This window comes from Gossypium arboreum, chromosome 12, assembly GCF_025698485.1.
Source record: "Gossypium arboreum isolate Shixiya-1 chromosome 12, ASM2569848v2, whole genome shotgun sequence".
NCBI lineage: Eukaryota > Viridiplantae > Streptophyta > Magnoliopsida > Malvales > Malvaceae > Gossypium > Gossypium arboreum.
This window is the reverse complement of record NC_069081.1, coordinates 70,186,586-70,195,121: the sequence shown is the minus strand read 5'-3', so window position 1 is coordinate 70,195,121 and position 8,536 is coordinate 70,186,586. Positions and strand designations below refer to the sequence as shown.

General features: G+C 37.0%; 1 non-coding gene across 1 annotated transcript; it reads right to left on the bottom strand.

The window, feature by feature from the left end:
• Nucleotides 1-1,918: 1,918 nt before the first annotated feature.
• LOC128285910 (small nucleolar RNA R71) lies at nt 1,919-2,025 on the bottom strand. The gene has a single exon (XR_008276457.1). It is a non-coding gene; the product is annotated as a small nucleolar RNA R71 (small nucleolar RNA).
• Between the last annotated feature and the right edge of the window lie 6,511 nt (nt 2,026-8,536).

Here is an 8,536-nt window from a genome sequence, read left to right as displayed (position 1 = left end):
ATATGGCATGTATAGGACTACCCTTGGTTATTTTAAGTACTTGTGATGTATATGTGTACGGCCATGCGAAAATGGTTCGTAAAAGTGGAGTATGGAATTTGACCATACGTGGTTTGTAATTATATTTGGTTTCATGATGTGATTATGGTTTGGAATGAGAGAGTTGGTCACATGATCAGCCATTGGAATGGCTAAATATGATCATATGTGGACCTAAGTATGACTAGACTATAGTTGGTCCATGGGAACTACAATATAGGTAAAGCCTACCTTAAAAACAGAGGCTGCCAGCTGCAGTTCGTGGATGTGAAAAAATCACCAAAATTTGTAGGAATGGTGTTAAATAGTGAATAAATTATTTAATCGAACCTTGACGAGTCTATTTTCATATGAAAGTAACAAAACAATCATATGATCAGTATACCGAGAGATATTAAAGTTCTCGTGAGACAGGGCCAGAACGGTTTCTGGGTCCCCTGTCACGACTTTGAAAATTTGCCATAAATTATCCAGAATGAATTAGAAGTCATGCCTTATATGTGCAGATTCCTTTTTGAGTCTAGTTTCATTGGAAACAAACGGTATCAGTATTGAACCCTGTACAGAGAGATATTCAAGTTGTAACGCGCGAAGGTCAGTGTAGTCGACCCCTGTAACATGGGTGACTTTAACTAATAAACTGTACCAATTGGCCCGACTAAAAATTCTAGAAATAAATCCATGGATGGATATATGAGTCTAAAGTCAGGTAAAATTTACGGAATCAGTTTCCGAGTTGTGAAACTCGAGATATGCTTTTTAAGGCGACAGCGACGCAGTTTTTCAGCTTGCCTGGGAATGTCAAATTGGTCGGTGCCATAAGTGGTTTTGGCTTGTTAACCCCTCGTGTCCGACACCGGCAACGGTCTCGGGTTCGGGGTGTTACAGTAACAATATAAACATAAGTTTAATAACTCTAAGATGAGAAGTGTAATTAATCCAACACAATTATATCATCTTGATTAAACCTTATTTTGAAATTGTGCATTAGAACTTTCTTTTACTTCATTTTTTATTTATTTTAATTTTCTTAAGTTTTTAATCACCCTCTTTAAACAAAATATTTTTCTTCACCAAAGTGTTTTAAATTGCATTCATAAATAATCCTTTTCACAGTCCCTGTAGGAACGATAACTCGACATTTACTTGTCACTTTATTACTTGTTGCGATTGTGTATAGTTGCACATTTTCGTCGTTCTAAGTTTTTGGCGCCGTTGCCGGGGACTGTTTTAAAAAGTCATTATTTGTGAATTTGTTAGTTTTACATTTTGGTTTATTTTTCCTGTTTAATTTTTAATTTAATTAATTTTTCTGTGATTACTTCAGGTGTTTATGAGTATTGACCGAATTATTGACCTACTCCCTGTAGACCCTAAGATAGAAAGAACTTTTTGACAGCGAAGAAGACAAGCAAATCAGAGGAGGAACGAAGAGATGAACTTCAAAAATCCAATCCAAGGAAATAGAGCAAACCCTGCTCAAAATCCTATCCTTATTGCTGATAATAGGGATAGAGCTTTACGAATGTATGCCGTGTCAGTATTTAATGATCTTAATCCGGGTATTAGGAGACCCGAAATTAAGGCACAACAGTTTGATCTGAAGCTAGTCATGTTCCAGATGCTTCAGATAGTGGGCCAATTCAGTGGAATGTCCACCGAAGATCCTCACCTACAATTAAGACTATTTATGGAGGTATGCGATTCTTTCAAGTTTGCCGGGGCACCTGAAGATGCATTATAATTGAAGCTGTTCCCATATTCGCTGAGGGACAGAGCTCGAGCCTGGTTGAACTCATTGCCACCAAACTCAATTTCCACATGGCAAGAGTTAGCAGAAAGATTCCTTATGAAGTGTTTCCCACCTAGCAAGAATGCTAAGTTGAGGAACGAGATCACTGCCTTCCAGCAATTGGATGATGAGTCCTTGTATGAGGCATGGGAAAGTTATAAAGAGTTATTACGAAAGTGCCCTCATCATGGAATCCCACATTGCATCCAACTTGAGACATTTTATAATGGTCTCAATGCTCACACGAGGATGGTAGTGGACTCTTCTGCTAATGGTGCTCTCCTTTCTAAGTCTTATAATAAGGCTTATAAAATTATCGAGAGGATTGTCAGCAACAATTACCAATGGACAACCAACCGAGCAGTGTTAGGAAGACGAGTTACTGGAATACATGAAGTAGACACTCTTACTTCACTCGCATTTCAGGTATCATCAATATCCTCAATGCTTAAAAATCTTACTACTAATGGGTCTAACAGTTTTACAGCACAGCCACCAAATCAATTTGAAAATATAGCCTGTGTTTATTATGGGGAAGGACATTTGTTCGAAGAATGTCCATCAAACCCAAAATCCATGTACTACATAGGTAACCAGAACCAAAATCGAGGAAGGCAAAGACTGCAATCCAATTTTATAACCCGTCGTGGCGAAACCACCCGAATTTTTCCTGGAGTAACCAAGGAGCTGGAACCAGTAATACTTATGTCTAACCTATATCGACCCAGCCACCAAGTTTTCCCCAACAAGTTCAGAAACCAACCTAAGCTGAACCATCCAATGGCTTAGAAAATCTGTTGAAGGCATACATGGCTAAGAATGACACCTTAATCCAAAGCCAAGCAGTTACATTGAAAAACCTAGAAAACCAAATGGGCCAACTTGCAACTGAACTCAAGAACCGAACACAAGGTGCTTTACCTAGTGATACGAAAAATCCAAGGAATCCGGGGAAGGAGCATTGCAAAGCATTAACATTGAGGAGTGGAAAGACAGTAAAGCCCAACAACATTGAAGCTGAAAAGGAGTAAGCTGATGCTCAAGAATCAGAGGAAGTTCAACCGAGCATTGAAATTCCAGTTTCACAAGAACCAGAATCTACAAAACACGATAAGGTAATTTTAGAACCAACTAATTCTGATCAACTAACAACCCCGTTAGATGCAGAGTTGCCACAGAAGATGAATCAACCAGTTCCAATAAAGAAACCACCACCATCCTACCCTCAAAGACTCAAAAAGTAAAAGTAGGAGATTCAATTTCAGAAGTTCCTAAACGTACTCAAGAAACTTCATATCAACATCCCGTTGGTTTAAGCACTTGAGCAAATGCCAAACTACATCAAATTCATGAAGGATATCCTGTCCAAAAAATGAAGATTCAGAGAATTTGAGATGGTAGCTCTAACGAAGGAATACATTGCATATCATCAAGACAAACTACCCCCAAAATTGAAGGATCCTAGATGTTTTACCATACCTTGCAATATTGGAGCAACATATTGTGGTAAGGCACTATGAAACTTGGGTGTGAGTATCAACTTGATGCCTATGTCAATATTTAGAATGTTGGGGATAGGTGAAGTTAGACATACTATGGTTACATTTCAATTAGCAGATCGATCCTTAGCACATTTTGTAACGCCCCAAAAATTGGGCCTAGAAAGAATTGGGCCTTGAGTCTAGGATTCAGATAAAAGAAAACTTGAATAATTAAGAAGTTTTAAATATTATCGTTTAAGAAAAAATTTGAATTAAATTACTACTAGAAAATTTTTACCAAATTTATTATTACGGATAATTAGTATTATGAGATAAAATTATTGTTCTTAGAAAAATATTATTGTATGTATGTTTGAAAATTTTATGAAAATTATTATTATTATTTATTGTATTATTGATATTTGAAATTTTATTATTAGATATATTTATAAAATTATTATTATTAGATAGAAAAAATAAAAAGAAAATATATATTTATAAAAGTATTGTTGTTTTAGTGGTTAAACTCTAGGAAAAAATTATTTTAATTTGGCCTCTTAAGGAATCAAGAGGCTTCATTAATAAAATAGGGTGAGTTTTAGCACAAGCGCATCTGCCCAATGGCTAAGGGTGTTAGGAGGCGTGGGAGGAGCCTAGGTTCAAGGCGCGCGTGCTAATTTGGGTTTTTTTAATATGCACATCGCAGCTAGAATAAGGTTAAGAGGAGTTATGGTATAATTTAACACAAAGAGCGCTGTGGCGCAGATGCAACAACAGCGTGTTGGACATATGGAGAGGGCGCAGTTCAATTCCGTGCGGGGTGAATTTTGTTTTATTTTTAAAGTGGGCCGAATCAAGCGTAAGGTTTATAATTTATTGCGACCATATATTAGTAAGGAAGGAAGCTCGTGTAGTGGCCAAAGAAGACGGTCCAGGCACAAGGCGGACGGAGGTTTGGGGTTCGAGCAGTAGTTCGCGCATGCAAGGTTTGGATTTTTGCTGCACGTGGGGAAGGTATTTGAACTGGACCGAAACACCCAGACCTTGATTGGAATTTGAATTAAGCAGGTTACTGTAATGGAATTCAAATTGGAAAGAGGTGGGGTAAGTATTTAAGCCAACTATGGGGTGTTAGTTGGGGAGTTTTTTCGGCTAGTCTCTTGGATTTGAGTAAATTAGCCATTGCTGATTTTTGTTCCCATTGATTGTTTTTTTTTTCTTCAGTATATATTTGGGGTATTTTAGAATATTTCCTTTGGGTTTTTATATTTTCTCTTCTTCCATTTTCTTTCCTTCTTCTTTTCTTTTATTTTTCTCTCCATCTACTTTCTCCTCTTCTTTTTCTTTTTTCCTCTATAGCTAAATCTTCTTATCATCTTGTACATCGCTATCTTTTATCAGTCGTTTCTAAACCTTCATAACCATTTGCCATAAAAAGTCGAAATCCCGAAAGCCTATATTTTCTTCTGTGCCAATTTTTCCTAGCCAAATCTTTTTACTTCTCTTCATCATTCTTGACAGATTCTCTAGTCCTCTAAACTCCAAGTTTCTGTCGACAAAGCCATTACAAAATCCTTATCTTTTCTTCACTGTTACAAAAAGCTGAAAACGCATAGCCATAGGGACATAGCCAAATTTTAAGATCACTGAAGGCTCGACTTTTGTTATCATTTGAGGGCTTAGAACTGCATCAGAATCGAGTAGGAATTAAGGGGAATCGTTGATTGAAGGAATCGGTGGTAAGTCTTTCCAACCTAGTCTTTATTTCGTACTTTAGAAAAAGCCGAAACCCCTAAAGGTTAGGGAGGCTGTCGATTTGGGCTTATAGCCCTAAGGGTTGTGATAATTACTTTATTTTGATAATAATGTGATCTAGAGGCTGTTGATCAAGGGCTTGGACAAGTGGAACAATTGGATCTAAACCTAGTCGCTAACTTCGGCAAAGGTAGGATCGCTTGTGCCTAAGGTGTTATTGGCTGAATATGGTAAGGAGTTAATATGTAGTTCGTTTTTGATAGTTAGATTAACGTGGTAGTAATAAAATTGTAGGCAGTTCGTGCGTGGATCTCGTCAAAGAATCGTCATAAAATAGGTGTGTAAATGACACCCACTCATAGACTAGATCGGTAAAAGCCGAAAAGCCAAAAAGTCGAAAAGCCAAAAAGCCGGCATTTGTGAACTTGCGAGCGTGCGAGCGCTTGTGAGGTGGTTTGGTTGTTAATTTTGGTAATCGCAAGCAGTATGATTGCAGAGAGTGCAATTTCGTGCACTTTGGTATATTTGGGCTTAATGGGCCGAAAACGGGTTAGTAGGCCAACGGGCCCAATTCGGTAAGAACCCTCGGTAAGTGATTCTATTAGTACGTGAAAGGTAGGAATATGCATGAAAAACCCTAAAATAGATAAATTACTAAAATACCTTTAAAAGTGGAAATTTTATAGTTTTACCCCCTAGGTGCAAAATGACTGTTATACCCCTAGGGTTAATTTTGACTGAAATGCATGATATTCTGATTATGTTTGTTGTATGCCATGACATGTATATCATTGCATGGGGTTAGGTTTTTTATGGAGGAAGAACCGTTCGGTGGTCGTGCCACATATTACGATATAAGCGACTTTCTCATGGATTATAGTTAGTGCATAGCAACCTGCTAACACACGTAAGTGTAGGGATGGCGTGGTGATTTATTCCCCACGAAAGTGTAGGGATGGACGGAGGCAAGTGCAAAGTTGGATGGGGTTATCATGCATTAATTATATGAGACTGTTTTGTTATGGGCCAACTATATTGAAATGGGCCCAACTGTGTTAATATGGTCAAGTCCCAAGATATCTCGACTTGTAATAGGGCTACGGCCCCGATCGACATCTTGATATGGGCTAGGCCCAAGATGCTCGATATTGTAATAGGGTTATGGCCCAGATTAATCTCGATATGGGCTAAGGCCCAATTAACACCGATTTGAATAGGGCTTAGGCCCAAGAAAGCTTGAACCGATTTGGGCTCGTTGGGATACTTTACACATGAGTTTTCCAAACTCACCCCCTTTTCCCATCCTTGCAGGTGAGCCCTAGTTGGTGGACTTGGAGCTGGGGGGGATTCAGAGTGGCCACGAAGATTAAGTTTCTGTTTTCTTTAAAATAAGTTTCGCATTTATTATTTTGATCATTTTTATTCTGGTTTAAGTTGTAATAAGGCTGCTCTTTTTATTATTTTTAATATTTTGGGTTATTAAATTGGTTAGCTCTAGGGCGCATTTTATAAAAGTTACTTATTTTTAAAATATCATGATAATCGAGCAAAATTTCCGCAACGTAAATATTTTCAAAGAAATAAATATTTTAAATAGACTTAAACTTAATTTGTTGTTCGTGGACAAGTAATAGGCTTAAAGTGTGGCAATGGATGTGTGCATGTCTAGGATTGGATCATGGAAGAGCTAGGTACTTAAGCAGTCTAATTGACTCACCTCCTCTTTTCTTGAATCCTACCTGGTGCGTAGTATCCATTCACTTTAAGCCATGACAAAGAAGGTTTGATACTTAACTGTTTTTTAAAATAACATGATTTTGCCACTACAAAGGTTTACAAGTTTTCAAAGTTTCCCATAAGATTTTACAAAGCTGTTAACAATGCTTTGATTGTTACAATGAATCACGTTTTGGAAAAAAATAAGGCTAAGGTTTTATTCAAGTTTAAACGGTAAAAGTTTCTAAACATCAAGAAGGGTTTTCAATGAAAACATGGTTTTCGAAAAACACTTCAATGTGACACGCCAGATTCGGTTACATTTAGTGGTATCAGAGCCTGGTTACAACAACTCGGCTGTGGATCGAGTCCAAAAGTTTTTATAAAATATTGAAATCTAGTTCTATGGAAAAACACTAAAATCGATTTTGTGGAAATGTTAGAAAATTCTTTTAAATTTTGTGTTCAAAATGCACAAAGAATAAATTTGAATTGCTGATTTCTGAAGAAGTGGCACACTGAATCCCCGGCACCAAGTCTGTAAGTACTTCTTTTCTATATCTTGTAATGTCTTGAAATAATACTGTAGTTAGAATCGAGCCTTTTGATATGAAACTGTAGATAGGGTAGAACTAAAAACCCTAAAAGATTGAAACCGTGGCTAGGATACGATTCTATAAAAACAAAAACTTTAAAATACTCTCTCTGCATAAGAGATATGAATAAATAGTAAAACTTTTTGAGATCTTTGTAGTTATTTGATATGTGTACTGGTAATGTAGAGCATTGATATGGATTCTGAGGGTAAGCAAAGTCTGCCAACTTCGGGTAGTGGTAACTCGGAGCTTGGTACTGAGGCACTGGCCGAGTTAGTAAGGAAAGTGGTAGAGGAAGTATTGGATACCAAAATTAAGGAAATTAGGGAAACGCTTAAAATAGGGTGCTTGGAGTGTAAGAAAAGGAAGGATCCTAGTTCTCAAAGAACAGAGCCTCGTTCTGTGAAACATGTTAAGACATGACCAAACTTTCCAACTGCAAAAGATCGCAGCAAGCGTCATCCCTTGAATGCCATAGGAAGACAGAAGCATGTCTTAGATGTGGGTCCAAGGAGCATCGAGCTCGGGATTGCCAAGTTTATTCTATTTGAGTGTGTGTTATGAATTGTATGCGTGCTTGATAAACGTTTCCTTATTTCGGTAATTATATCCATTATAATATATATTATCAACTTATTATAGAGTTAGGATTCGTGTTAATTTCATCATATTTTATTTGATAAGTTTTAATAATAATAATCTTTAATATATAATTATATCTATTATAATTTATATATTAATTTTATCAATTTAGCATAGAATTAGGATTAGTTTTAATCATATCTCATTTTTTAAATAAATTAATAGCATTAATAATTTAATATGCATATATTTAATTATTAATTGTTGTTAACTTGGATTAGAATTAGAACTTAGAGTTTTTAATTATTAAATTTCTCTAAGAATTCTACTTTAAGTCCTATTTCTTGCATTATAAATACTATCTTCTCTATTCATTCATCACTAAAAATCCCAAACACCAAAACCCTTAAAGTGCCGCAAGCCCATAGCCTAGCAGCCATTCGGCCAGCAAGCACCCAATAGCCCAGCTCCATCGCACACGCCGAGCACACCTGCCCCCATCGCACGCTGCATTGCGCACCCCATCCTGCTCCAGCACTTGCGCATGTCCAGCTCCAGTACTCACCAGGCCCGTA